The 23,502-nt window shown below is 46.5% G+C and overlaps 1 non-coding gene across 1 annotated transcript; it reads left to right on the forward strand.

Moving 5' to 3' along the window:
* The first annotated feature begins 19,420 nt into the window (after positions 1-19,420).
* On the forward strand, positions 19,421-19,494 carry TRNAD-AUC. Its single transcript has one exon. It is a non-coding gene; the product is annotated as a tRNA-Asp (tRNA).
* The last annotated feature ends 4,008 nt before the right edge of the window (positions 19,495-23,502 follow it).

The following is a 23,502-nucleotide window of genomic DNA, read 5'->3' on the forward strand; positions in this document are numbered from 1 at the left end:
ACACAGGGCCCCACGGCGACTTCAGGCACCGGGGGCAAAACTCCACAGCGCATCCCAGGCAGGGCCCTAGCGGGTTCTCAGAGCCTACCTCCTCCATGAACATTGGCGCACACACAGCTGGTGGCCTCCAGCCATGCAGCGATCTGGGCCCACACACAAGCTGATGCCCCACCTTCCATGTTCAGTTCAGCTGGGAAGTCGCACGTGTGGGGCGTAGCTTGTCCCTGCACCCACCATACCTGTCTTCATGGGGGAGAGCTTCTGAATCAGGGAGGGTCTCTGCCCACATGGCTGGTCCCAGGGTGTAGCCCAGCTTGTGCTTGTTGGGGAGGACAGAGGAGCAAGGGGCCTCTCTCCCCCCTGAAAGTGGTCCATCCTTGCCTGGGGGTTGGCCAAAGCAGTATAGCCCAGAAAGTTCCTGACCAACCCCCGTCCTCTCCCGAAACTGAGCAGAGGGGCGAGAAGATGGCTTGGTCTCCTTGGGCTGACCTTGGATTTGATAATTCTGAGTCCTGGTGCGTCTCCTCCAGGGCTTCCTAAGCCTCTGGGGACGTCAGAAAGGAGGCAATGGAGCCCTGTCTAGTCCAGCCCTAACAAAAGAGCCAGTAAAGAAGGACTTGTAGCTGGGCCTTAGAGCCTTTCTGTTCCTTCAACAAATAACCTGGAGGGGGAGAGGGTGGCTGAAGGGGCACAGCCTTCACTAAGGGGCCCTCCCGGGGGAGGGCCAGTCCTGCGGCGGAGCAGGCTCGGGAAGAGGACAGGGCCGTGCAGAGGAGGAGGGGGCTCCGTTAGCAGTGGGGTGAAGGGGCTGGAATCTCCTCTTGGTGACATGAAGCAAGACCGTCTGCTGGATGTGGGTGGCGGTGTCCTCAGAAGGTACGAGGCAGGCATTGGTCTTGACGTGGCAGGCAAGTCAATGAAAGAAACGCAGAAGGACGCGACTGAGCTTGGAGACGGCCCGCGTACAGTGGGACTGTAGGTCCTCAGGCTGGGGGTGCACACACACGTCTCCCCCACACCCGTGTTCAGCAGGGCTGAGGATACGATGCAGAGAGAAGTGCGAGGAAGGAGAGAGGCAAGGCAGTGGGTTACAGGAGACATGATGGACTGTGGGTGTAGGGTTTGGTCTGAGTGAGATGGGAAAGGAAGACAGGAGGGTCGGCAAACGCGGTCTCAGGGAGTCTGGACCCCAAAACGGGGTGCAGGGGGGTGTGTTTGAGCCAAAGAGGGTGTCTTTGAAACTGAGAGGTGGAGCCATCGGAGGAGAATCCAGATCCATGTGATGAAGCAAGAAACCAACGGCTGTTGGAGGTGGTAGGCACCAGGAGCCGGTGAGGCGGCCGGGAGAGGGGCGCAGGCGCAGAGGGCAGGAGCCTCGGAGTAGAGGGACTTCAACATAGGGATAGGTAGGTGGGCCCCTGGGGCAGCCCTTGTATTTTTCAGCTTTCTTAAATTGTAATTTGTTGTGATTTTACATCGTGTATCAATATGCCCTCTGGTTTTTCTCTAATTCTATTTTCTTTTTTCCCTAAAGAACATTCCCCAAGTTGTAAAAGATTCAGGCCCCACGAAGCCTAGTCCTGTCACATGTTGAGACCTGGCAGCCCCCGCTGTCTGGAGTGGAGCAGGGTGACCTCCCCACTGCCATCCCCTGACACCCCCCATGTCAGGACTGAGACCCAGAGCAGACGGCCAGAGTGGAAGTAAATAAGGACTTAAATGTCATCTGACCCTTTTTCAGCTTCTAGAGCCAACTCAAAGTAGTCCTTATCTGTGCAACAGATGGTGAGTTACCTAAATTTTCTATCCAGGAACTTAGAGGTGATGCAGAGATGATGGGGAGAGAGTCACAGTAGGGCTGTGAGCAGGAGGGGCTGGGAGACCATTCTCGAACCTTCAGACCTTTCCCTGGGGGCGGTGCCCTCGGCGGTCACAGGGAGGATTTCAGGACCCAGGCCAGTCATCCTCCATGGGAATGACATCCCATCCCCAAATGTAGCGGCTCCGAATAGCCACAGTTGTTCTCTCTTCCGTGGCCGGGGTGAGATCAAGTGAGGCCGGCCGTGAGCAGCTAGGGGCAGGTCAGGCTGGGCTTTCCCACAGCACGGCTGTCTCTGGGCGCTCAGACCGCTCACCTGCAGTCACGGTGGGCGGGGCACAGTGAGCCTCGGCTCAGCTTCACTGCTGTCATGTCCCGTGGGCGACAAACAAGACAGAGTCACGCAGATTCCGGGGGCGGGGGGGGGCTAGACGCCATCTCGTGGTAAGGGAGTGAGAAAGTTGTAGAAGATCAGGTGGGGCGGATATCTTTGCAGCCATCTTTGGTGTCTAGAAGTATTTATTATTAAAAAAAAAGGGGGGGGGGGATTGGGTCTGCAAACCCTTGGTACAGAGCCACCCTAACTCAGCACACAGCTCCAGGGGACTCTTGAGACAGATCCAGGCGTGAATTTGACAGGATGAAAATTGTATTGTCCTTGACAGCAGGTCCTGCTGTGGTCTGGCTTTGAAGCCGTCCTCCTCCCATTGGGGTGGACCTGACAGCAACGAGGCTGCTGGGAAGAGTCAGATCACAGCTTGGACGTCTCGGGAGACGGACACAGGGCGGTGTCATGCCTAAAGGCCGCAGGAGACACGTTCAGGGTCCCGGACTTTCCCGTGGTGAGTTTTGCAGCAGTGATGGAGTGCGGAGAAACCAGGTCTGACCTCTCCTTTATTCGAAGACGCACATCAAAGTCCCTGAAGTCAGGATGGGTCTTAATTGATGATAGGTGCAGGTCCTGACACAGTTGTCATCTGCTGCATGTGGCCTGAAACCTGTGTCATGAATGTCAGCCACCTGGCAGGAGACCCCGAGGCCAAGGTGGAAAACTCTTAAGAAATGTCACAGCACCATGACTCTTTTTTTTTTAAACATTTTTTAATTGAGTTATAGTCATTTTACAATGTTGTGTCAAATTCCAGTGTAGAGCACAATTTTGCAGTTCTACATGAACATTCATATATTCATTGTCACATTTTTTTTTTGCTGTGAGCTACCACAAGATCTTGTATGTATTTCCCTGTGCTACACAGTATAATCTTGTTTATCTATTCTGCTTATGCCTGTCAGTATCTACAAATTTTGAAATCCCAGTCTGTCCTTCCCACCCCCGCCCCCTTGGCAACCACAAGTTAGTATTCTATGTCTATGAGTCTGTTTCTGTTTTGTATTTATGTTCTTTTTTTTTTCTTCAGACAGCCTCTTCAGCAAATGGTGTTGGGAAAACTGGACAGCAGCATGTAAATCAAGCGAGAACACTCCCTTACACCATACACAAAAATAAACTCAAAATGGATCAAAGACTTAAACATAAGACAAGATACAATAAACCTCCTAGAAGAAAATATAGGCAAAACATTATCTGACATACATCTTAAAAATGTTCTCCTAGGGCAGTCTACCCAAGCAATAGAAATAAAGGCAAGAATAAACAAATGGGACCTAATGAAACTTACAAGCTTCTGCACAGCAAAGGAAACCATAAGTAAAACAAAATGACAACCTATGTAATGGGAGAAAATATTTGCAAACAATGAAACCGACAAAGGCTTGATCTCCAGAATATATAAGCAGCTCATACAACGTAATAAGAAACAAACAACCCAACCCAAAAAAAAAGACCTAAACAAGCAATTCTCCAAGGAAGACATACAAATGATCAATAGGCACATGAAAAAATGCTCCATATCACTAATTATCAAAGAAATGCAAATCAAAACTACAATGAGGTATCACCTCACACCAGTCAGAATGGCCATCATTCTAAAGTCCACAAATGATAAATGCTGGAGAGGGTGTGGAGAAAAGGGAACCCTCCTACACTGCTGGTGGGAATGCAGTTTGGTGCAGCCACTGTGGAAAACAGTATGGAGATTTCTCGAAAGACTAGGAATAGATTTACCACATGACCCAGGAATCCCACTTCTGGTCATATATCCAGAAGAAACCCTACTTCAAAAAGACACCTGCACCCCAATGTTCACAGCAGCACTATTTACAATAGCCAAGACATGGAGACAGCCTAAATGTCCATCAACAGATGACTGGTTAAAGAAGATGTAGTATATTTGTACAATGGAATACTATTCAGCCATAAAAACTGCCATTTACAGCAACATGGATGTTCCTAGAGAATGTCATTCTAAGTGAAGTAAGCCAGAAAGAGAAAGAAAAACACCATAGGAGATTGCAGCACCATGACTCTGATGGTGCAGGGATCAGTGGTTTGTAGAAAAACATGAATACCTATGACCTCAAGTTGGAAAATGACTTAAATGAGTCAGACGTGGTGCAGAAGTTTAGGGGTATCTCAATCACTTTATTTTCATTCATTCATTCATTCATTTGTATTTTATTTCCGTGTATGCACAGGAGTGATTTTTGATAAAAACCCATGTCTAACAAAGTCAAAAAATCTTTAATAGAAGATAAAAAAAAAGATTTAATAGGATAAAAAATTTTTATAAATAAAGTGATTAAAAAACATTGGGTTATGGCTTAATGGCAGGGTTGTTTTTCTTTCTTAGAAGTACCCAGAATCGTAATGCACGGAGCACTCAGGGATGTCTCACAGTGGGTGAAATGCGGGAGGGGTGGAGCCTCGTGTTTCACCCCGGAGGCATCTGAGGTCATAAGTGACTTCCATGCAATAGCCCATAGGATGCAGCGAGGTCAGAGAGACGGGAGTCAGAGAGGCCCATGTCGAGGCTGGTCTGGCTCACTGGCTGCCTGAGGCCCCAGGCAGCGACCAGGACAAGGCAGCAGAAGCGGGAGGTTGTGGAGGCAAAACCATGTGGCCAGAGGTGGCACTGGGGCAAGTGGGGCAAGATGCTGGGGGAGGCCCCCCAGGGTGGGACAGAAAGGAGGTTCTGAGGGGCTGGGCTTGGGAGGGGGGTGCTCTGCCTGTCCGTGCCATCGATGTCCAGACCAGCCTCAGGCCTCCTGCAAACGGAACTAGAAGGGCCCCGCCAAGCAGGGGAGGGATCCCAGGTGCACACGGATGCTCTGCAGAGACAAAGCTTCACAGTGGGGCCATGCTGCCTGGCTGAGGCACACGGGGAGCAACGCCCTCATGGGTCTGCCGTAGGGAGGGAGTTGAAACCATGTCGGGTCTGTGATCAGGACAAGCACTTTGGGTGGAATAACTGAGCCTCCTGGGCCCCCATGGCTCCCAGCACCACATACTTTCAGATCTGCCCCAGGATCGGCTTCAATGCCCCGTTTCCCAAGCGAGAGCACATGGTCGGCTGCAGTGGCCCCAACTCCGGGGGACAAAGTTGCTGAGTGTTTGAAAGTGGTCTCCACAGGTGTCGGGCACCGGCCCTCAGGCTCTGCTGAGAAAACACCAGACCTCTTTTTAGTAGCACATTCACTACATCAGTGGTGTCCATTTCCTGAAAGGCCCACTCGCCCGGGCCTGTCTAATGTCTACTCGGCCATCAAAGCTCATCAGCCCTTTCGGGCAGCCTTCATCCCCCTCGTTTGGGCTGCCCTGGCCACTCGAGCCTGCTCGCCAGCCAGAGCTCCTCCTGTGCAGTGTTCCTGGCCTGACTGGAACAGGATACGTCTCTCCAGCCTCTAGGACACTCCTGAGAAAGCAGACCCAGCAAGCACGCAGCAGAGCGCTCGCTGAAGGCCTGCTTCTTGGAAAGTCCTTTCTCTTACGAAAGTTAAACAAGCCTGCAGAACTCATTTTAAATATTAATTCTTTTTAAATTTTTTTTTTTACTGAAGTGTAGTTGATTTACAGTGTTAGTTTCAGGTGTACAGCAAAGTGATTCCATTACACATGCACGTATATTTTCTTTTCAGATTCTTTCCCATTAGATGTTATTACAAGAAATTGAGTATCGTTCCCTGTTTTATATAATAAGTCCTTGTTGTTTATCTATTTTGTATACAGTAATGTGTGTCTGTTAACCCCAACCCCTAATTTATCCCTCCCCACCCTTTCCCCTTTGGTGACCATAGTTTGTTTTCTATGTCTGTGTGTTTACTTCTGGTTTGTAAATAGAATTTGTATCATTTTTTCTTTAGATTCCACATATAAGTAATATCATATGATATTTGTCTTTCTCTGTCTGACTTACTTCACTCAGTGTGATAATCTCTAAGTCCAGCCATGTTGCTGCAAATGGCATTATTTCATTCTTGTTTATGGCTGAGTAGTATTCCATTGTATAAATACACCACAGCTTCTTTATTCAGTCATCTATTGATGGACATTTAGGTTGCTTCCATGTCTTGGCTATTGTAAACAGTGCTGCTATGAACATTAGGGTGCATGTATCTTTTCAAATTAGAGTTTCCCCCTGGATATATGCCCAGGAGTGGGATTGCTGGATCATACGGTAAGTCTATTTTCAGTTTTTTAACTGAAAATAAACCTCCATGCTGTTTTCCATAGTGGCTGCATTAGTTTACAGTCCCACCAACAATGTAGGAGGGTTTCTTTTTCTCCACACTTTCTCCAGCCTTATGTATTAATTCTTATTAATTCTTGCCAAACAAGTTTTTTCATGTTGGGGCCAACAGCACCAGACTGGAACTCAAGACTCTTGTACGAATTCAGAGGTCGTGTGACCTGGGACAGCTTCCTAACCTCACAGGGTCTTGGTCCCCGTCTTGGTCCCACATCTCAAGGATGCCCTGTGTCTTCCATTACTTATCACAATGCCTGCACATAGTATATGCTCAATAAAATATTTGAATAATCTGTGAAATGAATGAAAGATTAGGATAAACTATCTCCAGGGTCCCCTTTGTTGCTTCCTAACAAGGCAAAGAAATACTTCCCCTTGTATGTTTTATAGATTAGTTTTTAACCCATATGATACGGTTTCACAAAGTCAGCTTACTTCTTGAAGGTATCCTAGCAACTGGCTCCCATGGCAACGTCACACATCTAGGCATCAAACGTGGAGACTGTCTAGATGACCGCCCTAGTATTTGTGTTGAGGTTTGGGACTCAAGACCAGCCGTACTAATTGTCCTGTGATCAGTGGCCACAAGGGGCACTCCAGTTCCTCTTCCTCCTACTGGCTGATCACTGAAATTCTGTGATTCATCTCCTTTGTGTGAGGAGCTTTATGACCTTTAAAAAAATGTAGAACATCCATGTTTTTTTTCCAACAGTGTCCAATATCAGAGCAAATATGCTACATATTGGCTGCATGGAAATTTTAAAGCTAACGCTGGTGAGTTGAGAGGGTCCTGTTGCTTCAGTTTCATGAGATTATTTCAACGGAATTAAAGTCACACATCATTGCCTCAGGCCTGCTCGCATGACAGCTGGGGGCAGTTTGTCATGCCCCAGGCTAGGCCTCCAAGTGCATTCATCACCGCTAATTGTAATTACACTAAGACATAAGTTATTTATAGCAAATGTTATTTCCAAATATGATAGATTTTGGGAGTTTCATTCAATATGGCTGAAGACCTCCCAGCTCAGAACAGTCTGGGCTTTCTAAGAACAGACCTTTAAAAGCTACTAGAATTATCCTACTGCCCCCACCTTCATATTTATTTTAATCCAGATTTGGGCGCCTGGGTGATTCTGATGGAATCTCTCACTAGGAGAAGGAAACCTACTTCGTAGCTTTAATTCATGGACATTGATCATTAAGTGCTGCTTGCTAATTGCTTGAAACCAACAAGATGGACCAGTAGAAACGGGCAGGTAAATTCACCGATAAACTTCGTCCCACACCTCCTTAAACAAACCTCTCTGCTCTTTCTTGATGACAGGCAAGGAAGAGAAGCCTTTTGAGGTTGGCCCTGTAGAGGCTGAATTTCCACTGACCCATTCATTGGCCAGTGGACATTAAGGTCTTTGCCTGTCTGATTGCCTCATTGACACTGGACCAACCAGGCAGCTGCCAGATCCAATTCACATTCTGTGTGACCTTCTGAGCTTTTTTACTACTTAATCACCATTCAACAAGGCAGTCAGAATATGCAGTGCTCAAATACAAACAAGCTTGCAAAATCCGGACTCGGATCTGACTTTAGATGATGTGAAAGGAAGTCATTTTGCTTCAGGAAGGCCATCTACCTCGATTATGCACGCCGCTACAAGGAATCTGGGGCAGGCATGAAATGCAGGAAGTCAGAGACAAGTTTGGAAATATATATACATTTCCTTTCTCTGATGGGCATATATTACTTAAAGTTTTGGGTTGTATGTAACACAAGATCCATTTTAAACCTTTTTCGGTTGTATACCTGAAAATCTGAGAAGTGTGCAGATTTCAGGAATAGAAGTTGGTCCAAACCTCAGTGACTTAGATTTATTCTCTGACTGTACAACTGTAGCCAGGGCTTCTGCTCAAAGCTGGTTCCTCTTGTTTGTATTCAGAGGAAGAGTCCTTAGCTTTGCCCTGATTGGCCAACCCTGACCCATCCTGTTGTCAGAGGACAACCATGGACCTTGGCCTGGGAGACCTAAGTCAGCGACTGTGCCCAGGGGAGTAGGGTGAAGTGAGGGTCAGTTCTGCCAAGATCTCGTGGCTACTATTTCATGAGAGAGGAGAGAAAACCACAATGTGCAGACCATCCATAATGCTGCCATGGAAGGCGGAACATTACCTCTGAGTAAGTGCACCATGATTTCTGTCCATCACAGCATAAGGGGGGCACAAAGGAAACTTGTATTGTTCTGCCTGATTTCAAACAATTTCCTATAACTGAAGAATTTGTGTGAAAGCATTGGCTCTCCCCAGCACGTCCCACGTCCGTCCCGTATTCTGTAAGAGGCTGGAGTCAGAGGCGGATTCTGTAGCTCATACACCGTGGTGGCCGGATGCCACAGCTAATCTTGCGTCCCAGTTTTTGCTGTTTGGAGCGCTTGGGCAGAGACGGAGGAGTCAAACGCTCTCTCCTCTGTCTGCCGCAGCGGCTGGGCTCCAGGTCAAAGCTGAGTAGTCAGGCTTCAGCAGCAATATCTCAAATGGCCAATTAAAAAAAAATTACTGGCAAATTGGGCTGTTCTCCAAAGTGTGTTTTGAAACATTTATTTGCTTAAGTGACTATAAAATTAGTAATATGGTTAGGACTTAAATTAGTGCGCTGGTGTAGCCTTTCGAGTTCTTTCACAGGCTCTGTTGGCCAGAATACATTGCTTGTCATCCTTAAAGCTAGAACGTTTTCTAACCTTTTACAGCGGACAAGGCATCACACTCCTTCCTCCGGAGGTTCCAGTACGTCTTCCACACTGTCACCCTTGAGTCCCTTGACATTGTCGAGTGTGTCTGCTTGTGCGTCTGTGTACTGCACGTGCTCAATTATGAACTAGGACTGAGTGTCTGCTGCGGGCAGGTACTTCACTAAACCATTTTATGTAGCCTGCAGAGTCACCGTCTCACAGGTAAGGAAACAAGTGTGAGAGGTTCCGAGCTGCCGGCTGTCATAGAGCCGTAAGGAGCAAGGCCGGACTTGACCTCGGGTCTGCCTGTGGCCACAGCTCAGGATCTGAGCCACCCAGCTTCACAGCCTCACTCTTTCTTTCTCTGGGACTTGGATTAAGTTACGTCTTTCATGTTGCTTCAGCTTTGCCTCCTTCCCTGCACCCCCCTGCCCCCCACATTAGACTCAGTGTTTACCGAGCACTTCCTAATGCTGGACGCTGACGAGACACAGCAGTGAGTGAAGCGGACAGAAAGCCCTTACATTGTAGCAAGGATCAGTTCTGCTGTCTGTGTCCTGCTCGCCCAGATTTTCACCCTAAATATCCTTTTCCTTTCATCATTCAGTTAACTCAGGGCCTCCTCCCCAAATGCTGCCTGTCCTGGAATATAATTCAACGTTTCAGATTCAGAAGGGCAGGGGGTTTGCTTTTATTCCTTTGATCCAAGACCCTCTTTGGTGCCCCACTGATTTGGCCTCGGAGCAGACAATCAGGGACCTGATCTGGCTGCTGGCCCGGTGGCGGGTGGGCCTGTGGCCCTGGGGTGACCAGTGCATCAAGGGACGGATGTTTGGACTTCAAGAGTGTCGCAGGTCTGGTTTCCAGGGGAGCAGCAGGTTCTGAGCCAGAGAGTTTGAGGCAAGAGGTTTGCTGAAAAATGCTCTCAGGTACAATCGGGGCAGAGGGCAACGCTGAACGGCTGTGCAGTGACTTGGCCTCAGACTGGCTTCCTCGTGCGGGTGATACCAGGAACATTTCTTTGACTGGCTTCTAGTATTTCGTTGCTTTGGCTCTTTTTTTTTTAAGGAGGAATCTGGGTTTTTTTGTTTTGTTTTGTTTATTGAGTTATAGTCAGCTTACAGTATCATGTCAATATCCAGTGTAGAGCACATTTTTCAGTTATACATAAATATACGCATACTCATTGTCACATACTTTTTCATCGTGAGCTGCCACCGGATCTTGTATATACTTCCCTGTGCTATACAGGGTAATCTTGTCTATCTATTCTATATATACCTGTCAGAATCTACAAATTTCAACCTCCCCTTCTGTCTCTTCCCACCCCTCTCCCCCCAGCCTGGCTCATAAGGGCTATGATATTATTTTTTTTGCTTGGAGGTTACATTTATTGGACCAAACTAGGGCCTTGGACCTCAAGGTATACAGATTATCTTCTTTAATTCTCCAAACAAGGCAATGAGATAGCGTCACTGTCCCCATTGAATGGGGCGGGGGGGTGTTGGGGCACAGTGCGGTCTGGGAAGGTCCCCCTGGTTACACTACTATGTCCAGAGCTGATACCTGAACCCCAGTCTACCTGACGTTGGGGTTGGAGCTCCTACCACTGCTCTACCCTCCTCGGCCCCTTGGCACGGCTGGCCTGAGTCTCCTTTCAGTTTAGTGGTGAAGATATACTCCTAGACTGTCTATGATCTATTGATTGATTTATCAAATCATTCAACAAACATGCTATATTCTGGACAGTGTTGAAGGCACTGAAGCTACGATATATAAGACAGACAAACTTACCACCCTCACAATATGTCACAGGCTGGTGAGGGCTTCAGAGAAGTGAAAAGGCACTTAGGAGACAGAGCAGTAAGTGCTAAGCCTGGAAAACCCTGTGTGCGATGGGGCTTGTAGGGCAGGTTGGGGTAGGGGAGAAAGGGACAAGGGCATCTGAGCGAAGCAAAAGCAAGTCTCCAGGTAAACGTGCGTAGGAGGGAGCACGAGAGCGTGTTCCAAGGAGCAGAAGGATGCAAGTGCTTGGAGTGGACCCAGGACCTGGAAGAATTCCAGGATGCCCAGGGCCCCGTTTGAGAGGTTGGACCTGGTACCGGTTGTGCTGAGACCGGGCAGGGCCTGATCAAGGAAGCCTTCCAAGCCTCATGAGACTGAGTTTTGCCCTGAGAGAATCAGGAAGCCATTGCAGGGTGTTAAATAGCATGACGTGATCAGATTTGCTTTCTGTTTTGCCAGTACATTTCTATTTGTTTCTTTTTTTAACAGCTTTACCTAGAGAGCATTGACATACAATAAACTACACATATTTAAAGTATACAGTCGGTCAGTTTCCACATGCATCTATGCTGATGAAACCATCAAAAGAGCGAACATGTCCATCACTCCAAGAGTTTTCTCCTGCCCCTTTTAAAATCCTCCCTCCTGCTCCCCTCCCCTCCCCAGATGACTGCTGACCTCCGTTCTGTCAGTAGAAATCAGGTTTTATTTTCCAGAGCTTTATAGAAATGAAATCAAAATGTGTATATATTCTGAAGAGTACACATATATGGATTATTTTAGCAACATCACAGACACTGCCAAGTCAAGAATGGATAAGGAGCAAGGCCAGAGGCTTTAGCTAGTGAATTATTCACTAAAGGAACTAACTCCTTCTGAAAGGGGCGCCTTCTGAAGCCTCTCTGTTCATTGCTTCGTAAGTGGCAGAGCTAAAAGCAAGTGCAGCAATACCTAATCCCACTCCCCTCTCCTGTGCCCTGTTAGGTCCTTGTTTGCAAGAGGTGGAAGCCTAATTCCAGCTGTCCTGATTGCGTGCACACACACACACGTGCGCGCGCGCACACACACACACACAATTTTATTGGCTCATGGGAATGAAAAGTTCAGGAGAGGCTGGCTTTAGGCGTCGATGCTCAAATGACCTGACTGGGTCACGGTACTTGGTGATGACTCCTCCCTGTGGCGGTCATGGTGGTGAGAACATTTAAGATGTGCTCTCAGCACCTCTCAAGTACACAATGCAGCGTTGTCAACTGTGGTCACCAGGCTGTACTTGACTCCCTGGAACTTACTCATCTCTCATCTCTCGGGATCGGAAGTCTATGCCCTTTGGCACACCTCCCGCCTCCCCGCCCTCCAGCCCCTCCTCTGTATTTATCGTGCTTATTTAAGCTCTCGCTCCGTAAGTCACAGCCGCGTCCATTGTCCCATTTATTGTCTCCAGATGGACGCTTATTTGGCCCGGGGGACTCAGGTTCCTGTCTGAAGCCACCCCGTCTAGTTTGGAGGAAAAGCCAGATCCCTGCAGGTGAGTTTAAGGCAAAGGGGAGGGACAAGCCCCGGACAGATCGCTCCGGACCCCACAAAAGTCCAGAGACACCAGCCGGTGTGGCTCTGGCCGGCTTCTCCCCGGGCGCGAGGATGCTCGAGGTTAGAGCCGCTCCTCCCCGGGAGCGCAGGGGTCCCCTAGGTCACAGTCTCCCATCCCTGGGAGCATGGGGGCACGTTGGCTGAGCGAATGCACTGGATGTGGGTCGTCAGCCCTGTTTCCATCAGCCCCGCGCCCCAACAGGGCTCCCGCACTCCTTCCGTGTCCCCGGCCGCAGGGCCGCCGGCGCTGCTGCTGTGGTTTCCGTGGCCCATAGGCGGCTCCCGTCGGTACAAGGCCAGGCGGTGCAGAGGGCCGGGGAGAATTTAGAGTCCCTCCTCCGCCCGAGCCTCGTCTCCGTGCGCCCTGCCCCGGGCTGCAATCCCTGCGCCCGGTGCACCTGCGCCGCCTCCCCGGGGCATCGCAGCCGTCGGAGGCACTGACAGTTTTCTTAGACCCATGACCGCATCTGCATCCAGAGCTCTCTGGGGTGGATGGCGTGGCGCCAGCCCGCCGGGGGGGTCAGTGCACCAACCACCTCGGCACACACACAGCTCGCTTTCCAGAGCAGTCAGCACACCTGTGAGTCCTCCTCCCTTAGGGGGAGTGATGGGGACCCTGGGACCAGGAATCACCGTCAAGGACCAGTACTTTCCAGGGCTGAAGAAAAATATTAAATTCCAGCCCTCTGTTTTCTCCTCGAATTAAACCCAAATTAAATATTTTAGGTAATGATTCAGACACTCTGAAAAGGGCTTCATAATAGCTCTTGACTCATTTGAATATTTGACTTGGAAGTTGCTTGTCTCTGAGGAACGTTGACGTGAAACTTGCTCCTAAGGAGGTACAGGTGACAGCCTCAGCGCTGACTGCTTTGTGAAGTGGTTATAATAACAGCAATTAAAAATCGCATTTTGCTGGGCTCTGCCAAAGCAGTTAGGCGTCGCAGAGACACTTTAGAATAATGCAGTAAATAGTTAAGTAGCTAAAACTTTAATTAAGGTGCTTAAAATAAAGTCCCTTTTCATTCTTTTTTTTAACCCCCAGTGTCTACAAACTTTCAAAAATAGTGTTTGAACTAATTGCTTCAGCAGATACCAAAGATGATCATTTGCAGAAGTACCTTACTAGAAATAGTACTCCAAGACTCTAAAATGCATTTGATTACAACAAATAACATAGAAATACAGAACACCATATGAGAATATTATGAAAAACTATATGGAACCAAAATGGATAACCTAGAGGAGATGGACAAGTTTCTGGAAACACAGTCCACCAAGACTGAATCAAGAAGAAACTGACTACTTGAACAAACCGATCACTAGAAATGAAATCGAATTAGCAATAAAAAAAAAACCTCCCTACAAATAAAAATCCAGGACCAGACAGCTTCACCGGAATATTCTAGCAAACATACAAAGAAGAACTCATACCAGCCCTTCTCAAACTCTTCCAGAAGATTGAAAAGGAGGGAATACTCCCAAACTCATTCTATGAAGACACCATCACCCTGATACCAAAACCAGGCAAAGACACCACCAAAAATAGAATTACAGACCAATATCACTGATGAACATAGATGCAGAAATCCTCACCAAAATATTAGTAAACAGAATCCAACAGCACATAAAAAAGATGATACATCATGACCAAGTGGGGTTCATCCCATGGACACAAGGGTGGTTCAACATATGCAAATCAATCAATGTAATACATCACATCAACAAGAGAAAGGACAAAAACCACATGATCATCTCAATAGATGCAGAAAAAGCATTTGATAAAATTCAACAACCATTTATGATAAAAACTCAGACCAAAGTGGATATAGAGGGAACATATCTCAACATCATAAAAGCTATATATGACAAACCTGCAGCCAGCATAGCACTCAAGGGTGAAAAACTCAAAACCTTCCCACTAAAATCTGGGACAAGACAAGGCTGCCTACTCTCACCACTCCTATTCAACATAGTCTTGGAAGTCCTAGCCACAGCGATCAGGCAAGAGAGAGAAATAAAAGGGATCCAAATTGGAAAAGAAGAGGTAAAATTGTCACTATATGCAGAAGACATGATACTATATATAGAAAACCCTAAAAGGTCCACACAAAAACTACTAGAAATAATTGAAGAATTCAGCAAGGTAGCAGGTTACAAGATTAACATTCAAAAATCAGTTGCATTTCTGTACACTAATGATGAATCAACAGAAGAAAGTAAAGAATCAATCCCCTTTAAAAAAGCATCCAAAGTAATAAAATAACTAGGAATAAATCTAACCAAGGAGGTGAAAGACTTATACATGGAAAACTATAAAACACTGATGAAGGAAATTAAAGAAGACCTTAAAAAGTGGAAAGATATTCCATGCTCCTGAATTGGAAGAATCAATATCGTTAAAATGATCACACTGCCCAAGGCAATCTACAGATTTAATGCAATCCCTGTCAAATTACCCAGGACATATTTCACAGAACTAGAACAAATCATACTAAAATTTATATGGAACCATGAAAGATCTAGAATTGCCAAAGCATTACTGAAGAGAAAGAAAGAGGCTGGAGGAATAACTTTCCCAGACTTCAGACAATGCTATAGAGCTACAGTCATCAAAAAGGCATGGTATTGGTACAAAAACAGACATATAGACCAATGGAACAGAATAGAGAGCCCAGAAATGAACCCACAAACTTTTGGTCAACTTGTCTTTGACAAAGGAGGCAAGACTATACAACGGAATAAAGACAGTCTCTTCAGCAAATGATGTTGGGAAAACTGGACAGCAGCATGTGAATCAACAAAGCTAGAACACTCCCTTACACCATACACAAAAATAAACTCAAAATGGATCAAAGACTTAAACATAAGACAAGATACAATAAACGTCCTTGAAGAAAACATAGGCAAAACATTATCTCACATATATATCAAAAATGTTCTCCTAGAACAGTCTACTCAAGCAATAGAAATAAAAGCAAGAATATACAAATGGGACCTAATGAAACTTACAAGCTTCTTCACAGCAAAGGAAACCATAAACAAAACAAAACGACAACCTATGGAATGGGAGAAAATATTTGCAAACAGTGAAACCAACAAAGGCTTGATCTCCAGAATATATAAACAGCTTATATGCCTTAATAAGAAAGAAACAAACAACCCAATCCAAAAATGGGCAGAAGACCTAAACAAGCAATTCTCCAATGAAGACATACAAATGATCAATAGGCACATGAAAAAATGCTCCATATCACTAATTATCAGAGAAATGGAAATCAAAACTACAATGAGGTATCACCTCACACCAGTCAGAATGGCCATCATTCAAAAGTCCACAAATGACAAATGCTGGAGAGGCTGTGGAGAAAAGGGAACCCTCCTACACTGCTGGTGGGAATGCAGTTTGGTGCAGCCACTGTGGAAAACAGTATAGAGATTCCTCGAAAGACTAGGAATAGACTTACCATAGGACCCAGGAATCCCACTCCTAGGCATATATCCAGAAGGAACCCTACTTCAGGATGACACCTGCACCCCAATGTTCATAGCAGCACTATTTACAATAGCCAAGACATGGAAACAGCCTAAATGTCCATCAACAGATGACTGGATAAAGAAGAAGTGGTATATTTACACAATGGAATACTATTCAGCCATAAAAAATGACAACATAATTCCATTTGCAGCAACATGGATGCTCCTGGAGAACGTCATTCTAAGTGAAGTAAGCCAGAAAGAGAAAGAAAAATACCATATGAGATTGCTCATATGTGGAATCTAAAAAAAAGAACATAAATACAAAACAGAAACAGATTCATAGACATAGAATACAAACGTGATTGCCAAGGGGGCGAGGGTGGGAAGGGACAGACTGGTATTTCAAAATTTGTAGATACTGACAGGCATATGCAGAATAGATAAACAAGATTATACTGTGTAGCACAGGGAAATATATACAAGATCTTGTGGTAGCTCACAGCGAAAAACAAAAGTGACAATGAATATATGTATGTTCATGTAGAACTGCAAAATTGTGCTCTACACTGGAATTTGACACAACATTGTAAAATGACTATAACTCAATAAAAAAATGTTTAAAATAAAATAAAATAAAATGCATTTGATAGCAATGCTTCAATTTCAGGCAAAAACCTTTCTCCAGTGGTAGAACCAAGAGGGTCCTCAGCCTGACAGTTGTAGGCCTGGCCTGCCACCAGCCTGCTGTGTGACCCAGGGCAAGTCACTGAGTCTCTGGGCTCACATTTCCTCATCTGTGAATGAGGTCACTGAAGGTATCTCTTAGATTCTTTCCTGCTTCAGAATTCTTCAGCATCTGTAAACACACAAGAGCGTCCCTACCCTGAATACAGAAAATAATGTATATAAATTGCCCATGTTTTTGCTAACATTTTGTTACAAGCATTTTCAAACATAAATAAAAGTTGAAATGTGGCACAGAGACACCACATACCCACCACCCAGATTCCACCAGTAAGATTTCACTGGACTTGCTCTATCACATTTGTATTCATCTTTCCAGCCCTTTGTGTGGCCACCATTCCATCATATTTTGTGATGTAAAAAAATAAAACTAACTTTTTTTTAAGGAGAGGGTATAGCTCAGGGGTAGAGTGCATGGTTAGCATGAACAGGTCCTGGGTTCAATCCCCAGCACCTCCGTTAAATACATAAGTAAATAAACCTAATTACCTACCCCCCATCATAGACCCATTCAAACAATATAGAAGAGTAGAAAAAAGCAAAGATGAATAAAGCACCTGTACTATTTATAGAAAACCATTATCATAGTTGTACTAGCTGCTTACAGTTAATTAAAATTCAATCAAATTGAAGATCTAGTTTCTCGGCCACACGTACCACATTTCAAGCGCCCAGTGGCCGCGTGTCTCCTGGCTGCTGGTGGGGACGGCACAGCGTGGACATAAGGCACATCCATCACGGTGGGAGGTTCTAATTGGCAGCCCCGAATAGCCTGCTGGTCTCTCTCCATGGCTTTCTGGGACGGTGAACAAATACATGTCATTTTATGTGAACGGAATGATACTTTGCGTGCTGGCTTTACCATGGGACTCATTCCTTACCCTCTCTCATCTACAGCTCATTTTTCTCTTGCCTTGCCCCCTCCCCTCCCTTGTCCTGCAGTGTGCAGGAGCCCTCCTGGGCCCCCACCTCGGCTCTCACATTCTTAGAAAGTTCCTGTCACACGTGGACGGTCTTGTTGCTGGTCAACACTTTCAGCCAGCCCTCCCGCTTGTCTCAGTTAATAAAATATCATGGGAACCTTCCTAAGCCCATAGCACGGATCTACCTTACTCTCACCAGTGGCCTGTGGAGGCCCTCGGCTCAGATGCATGAGGACAGTTTGAGAGACATTCAGCCTCTTTCTCAGGAGTGGGACGGTTGGATTGAAAGATATATTTATGTTTAATTTCCCTAGATATTACCAGATTCTAGTCCAAAGGCAAGACTGATGGCCATTTTCTCCAGCAATGAGTGAGTATCTTCTGCCTTCTCCCCGCCTACTGTCTCCCTGCTGCTCCCAGACACCGCATCCTGGCCAGCGTTAGATGCCATCACACCTGGATTTTTCCAGAATTACACTTGAAAAGTGGTATCACTCTGCAGGGGCTAAACCACTGTAGACAGGGAGGGCAGCTGTCCAAGGTCCAAGCGATGAAAGATGGAAAAAAAAAGTCAGTTTTAGCATCACCACACATAGGCCAGTCCAACAATGTCAGTGATAATGTACCCCTCCCCTCGCAAATCTTCTGTTGGCTTCTGTTCTAAGATGTTGTCATGGGTACTGTTGAGTTTTAGTATGTGTAAGTTCAAGTTCCAGCTAGGATAAAGAAGACACACACACACACACCCCTCAGCCATAAAAAAGAATGAAATAATGCCATTGGCAGCAACATGGATGGACCTAGAGAATATCATACTAAGTGAAATAAGTCAGAAAGACAAATATGTGATATCACTTATATGTGGAATCTAAAAAAAAAAAAAAAAGACATAAACTAACTTATTTACAAAACAGAAACAGACTCACAGACATAGAAAACAAACTTACAGTTACCAGTGGGGAGAGGGGGTGGGAAAGGATAAATTGGGAGTTTGGGATTTGCAGATATGAACTACTATACATAAAATAGATAAACAAGTTTATACTGTACAGCACAGGGAACTATATTCAATATCTCGTAGTAACCAATCATGAAAATATGAAAATGAATATATGTATGTTCACGTTTGACTGAAACATGATACCTTGCACCAGAAATTGATGAAACATTGTAAACTGACTGTACTTCAGTTTAAAAAAAAAAGTCCCAGCTACAGGACTGGCCTCCGAAGCACACAAACTCAGCCACACGTGCCTGTTTCAAAAGTAAATGATGAGGGTTCCCCATCTGTCAGCGTAGCTCACTTCCGGTGTGGCTTGTACCCCCACCCTGTGGTCCCACACGTGCCTGTGCTGCCACAGGACGTCAGAATGAAACAGGACAGCTGGATGCAATGTCTCTCTTTCGAGATTTTTTTAAGAAAATCTTTTCAAACAGAGTCAAAAATCTTTTCAGAGTCAGCCTTGAGTAACGTATCCAGAAGCACCAAGCTTTAAAATTGTTCCTTGAAGCTCGGTGCACAGAAACTATGGGACAAAGCAACAATTGCAAAAAAAAAAAAAAAAGTAAGGAAATAGACAACTCCATAGACAGTGGAGTGAAATTGCTGAGAATTACAGGAAACATGGCAGGAGAAATCAGGAGGGTGATCTCTGGACCCCAGGATCGTTCTCACCAGGAGCAAGACCCTCGTTCTAGAGTAACAGACCAGGGGGAGGGTATAGCTCAGGTGGCAGAGCATATGCTTATCATGCACAAGGTCCTGGGTTCAATCCCCAGTCCCTCCACTAAAAAGAAAAATTTTTAAATAAATAAACCTAATTACATCCCCCTGCTCCCCCCCCCCCCCAAAAACTTTAAAAATAAATAAACAAAGCGGTAGACTGAATGACATCAGTGTTCGGAATCCAGTCATTTTCTGCAAGTTCAGTACAGGACGAAAACATTCAGAGAATTTACTAGATGGGACAGAAGGTGATGATGACTTTCCTGGTGAAAGTACTTCAGTGGGAACGTTCCAGCTCCAGTGACGTCGGAAAAACCTGAAGAAACAAAAGCTGTGGGGAGCACCGCCGTTCCTGAAATTCCTTGTGAACTGGGATTTTCACGAATCTGTCAAATTAATCTTTATATTTTAAGACTTTTCCTAATGATTTGTCTGTTAATTCAAGTGAAAGAAAACTTTCAAAATTAAAATGAATAAAAACTGTCTTCCATAAACTGAGATTGAAAAAACAGATGGACACCTCTGGCTGTTCTGTCCCTTTCACATGAATATGCAGATTTTGAACAAATCATTAACATTTGAGGAAGGGAAGGCTCAAACACAAGAACAATAATGGAATTTCATCACTGGGATGGAGTGGGTAATTTTTTTTTCTCTTTTTCAAAAATTGCATTACAATAATTTAATATATTAATCATTTTTTCCTTCGTTGTCATTTAACATTGATTTAATTAAAATTTTATTTACTGCATAATTATACACATGCAGCTCAATCATAGAAACATTACGGTCTGCATTTCCTTCCTGATCATTATTATCATTAGTTTAGTTTTGTGATTATTACTGAAAATCCTTGGGCAGGTGAGAGGAGGCAGGGGTGTTATAAAATGATCTAAAAGATACAAAATATTTTCTAACAGCTAGAACCAGCCTTGAATAATATACTGATGTACTGAGCTTTATCATTTTTCCTTGAAGTTCAGTGCACAGAAATTGGATATATCGAAGGGTCTCAGTGATGCAGGAAAAACGGATGTGGGGCGTGAGGATGGCCGTGTCCCAGGTCTCAGTTGAGCCCCTGGGACATGCCCCGCCAACTGTGGGTCCTTGGCTTCAGGCAGGAAAGAATTCAAGAGTGAACCACCGTTGAGTAAAGGTAGATTTATTCAGAGAGATATATAGTGCAGAGCGTAGGCTGTTTCAGAAGGTGAGAGAAAGGCAAGGAAAAAGGTGTGGAGGTTGGGTTCTCAGGTTAAAATAAAAGTAGGTACACACTCCACAGAGTGTGGGCCCTCTCCAGAGAGGACGGAGCGAGAGAGGTGACCACAATGCGCCGTGTTGCCAGTTTTCGTGGGCTCATTAGCTTCATACACCTACAAGTGGTAGGACCTTTCTAACTACCCTGGGGAGGGGGCTGGGATTCCCAGGAACTGGGCCGCTGCCCACTCTTTGGCCTTTTGTGGCTAGCCTTGGGACTGTCATGGCACCTGCAGGCATGTTATTCACTATGTTAATATGTTACAATGAGCAAATAATGAAGCTCAAGGTCTGCTAGAATCAAACCTCCCACCATCTTAATCCTCAAGGCCAACTGGGAGTTGAACCTTCCACCATTTTGGTGACAACTGCTGTCATTCCTTGAATGGCTGTGCCCTGCCCCCTTCCCTCCTGACTCACTCCAACCTCCCCACCCCTGTCTTTCACACAACGATCTGTCTGCATGTGCTTTGAATTTCTGAACTAAAAAACAGCCAGCAGAGGTGATAATCAGCAACTGTGGCTCTCCCTGTCCCCTGCCAGGTGAAGACGGAACGAGACTCCGGCCGTCTGAGCCCAGTGGAGGGCTGACACCAGAATGCAACCCTGCATGACATCAGGATGTAGCAAAGTTTGGGATTTTGCTTTGTTCACACATCTGAACACCACTTTAAATAGGTTGAAGCCGATATAGGAAAAAATGTGGGGCGAGAGGATGGCCATGTCCCAGGTCTTGGTCGAGTCCCTGGGATGCGCCCCGCCAAGTGTATAGGTGAGTAAAAGCAGGTTCATTCAGAGAGATGCACACTCCATAGACAGAGCACAGACCATCTCTGAAGGGGAGCGAGAGACAGAGACGGGGACTCCTAGGAACTGGGCCACCACCCTCCCTCTGACCTTTCATGGTCAGCCTGGGAGCTGTCCTGGCGCCTGTGGGAGTGTCATTCACCAGGCTCATACGTTAGGTGTGTGTAATGAAGCTCAGGGTCCATTGGAGGGCTACTCTCCTGCCATCTTGGGCCTCAGGGTCCACTGGGAGTTGACTTTTCCGCCACCTTAGTGTTAATGGCTGTGTCATTTCTTGAATGGCTGTGCCCTGCTCCCTTCTTTCCTGTCTCAAAGCCAATACAATGCGATAAGCAAAAGAAATGAAAGGAATCCAGTTTGGAAAGGAAATTGTTTTATTTGCACAGAACATAATTCTCTTTGTAGAATATCCTATGGACTCACCAGCAAAGCGACCAGGACTAATATTGCATTTGGCGGGAGAAAAGGGGGTGGCGAAGCCACTCCCAGCCCCGCAGAACGTTTTTGACACAGCAGCTGAAAGTGACAATTTAAGGCACAGAAAACTGGTGGAGATACAACAGGATAAAGATAAGTCATTCTTTTTCCTGTCAGAAGTTAGAGTACATCAACTAAAAAAAGAAAAGTTTGCGAAGTCTGAAGATCCAGACTTCAGAGGAGAGGTAAGCAGAAGGAACTTAGACTTTGAGTGACCTCCACCAACACTGAAAAAGAGACAGACAGCCCTAAATTCAAGTATTTATGAGGAAAAACTTGAGAGGGCAGATGTGAAGTCAATCAATAAATATAAATTAAGAAAAGGAGGTCACTACTTTGACAAGGCCTCCCATCTCAGAGGTGCCTGGGGTGGGTCTGAACCCAGGGTGGCCTTTTCTTTTCGCTTGAGACAGCTGCTGCCCGCCCCCCCCCCCCACCCTGGGGAAGACCGCCTTCCGGGGGGATCAGCCTGGAGTCTGGGTGGCAAGTGGACAGTGCAAGCGGTGGAGGGGCCGTCACTGACCCGCTCTCCGTCCCTGTAGGTGGTAAACAGGTGGGGGAGGGATGTCTGTTTTGATGGGGCCCGAGAGACTCAGAGCCGCGTCCTGTGCCCACCTGCCCAGCAGCGCGGAAGAACTGACCGGGTTCACTCCCCGGGGCGGAGGGGGGGCTGTGGCTAGGCCCTGGGGAGAAGCAGGCTTGAGGGCTGACAGCTAAGAAGTCCCCGTGTTTTTCTCCCTCCAGGTGACTCCCTGTCGAGGTTCCCATTAGCAGGCGGGGCCTGGTCCCAGGAAGCACTGCTGTCTGGGGAGGGAAAGGCGAGGTCCTGGCCAGCCCTTCACACGTGTGACTCCCTCCAGCCCTCAGAACCTTCTCCGAGGCTCTCCCAGCTCAGCTCCCCAAGGCTGAGGCTAAGGTGGGGGTGGGAGGCAGGGCCAGCCCCTGCCCCAGAGAGTCCTCCTGCCCGTGCACACACACATACACATGTGTAACACACACGTGTACACACACACACACATTCGTTCTCCCTTGTGATTTGGGGTGGGCAGTGTCTCTCTGCAATTAGATGTTTGTTTGTTTTTTACAGTTCTTCCTTTTTTTTCTTTTTTTTTTTTTTTAATTCATGTGCCTAAGTAAGATGTGGCAATGAGGATTCTGTAAGTGATTTGGTCAGAAGAGGCCTGGGCTCTGCAGGTCCCAGGTGCAGGCTCGGCTGTTGCAGAAGCCGGGACATCGAGCTGGGGGCACCCGGCCTGTTTGTATCAGTTGGACCCAGTGCCAAGTGGGTGTCCAAGCCCTCTGCAGGCCTGGCCTTCTGAGTTCTCGGGGAGACGATGGAAGGCACGTGTTCCTCCCAGTGCCTGCTTGCTCTGATTGCCTGTTTCTGCTGATGTCTGGATCCCACTGGATCCGGTGGCCGTTTTCTCCTCTGGGGAATGCATCCCCCACCCCAGGCCCAGCCTCCTTCCCCCACCACAGCCAACGCCACTCACACTCGTGGGCTGGCTTTGCAACTGAAGATTGCAGG

The sequence above is a fragment of the Camelus ferus genome, chromosome 1 (assembly GCF_009834535.1).
Source record: "Camelus ferus isolate YT-003-E chromosome 1, BCGSAC_Cfer_1.0, whole genome shotgun sequence".
NCBI classification, from domain to species: Eukaryota; Metazoa; Chordata; class Mammalia; order Artiodactyla; family Camelidae; genus Camelus; species Camelus ferus.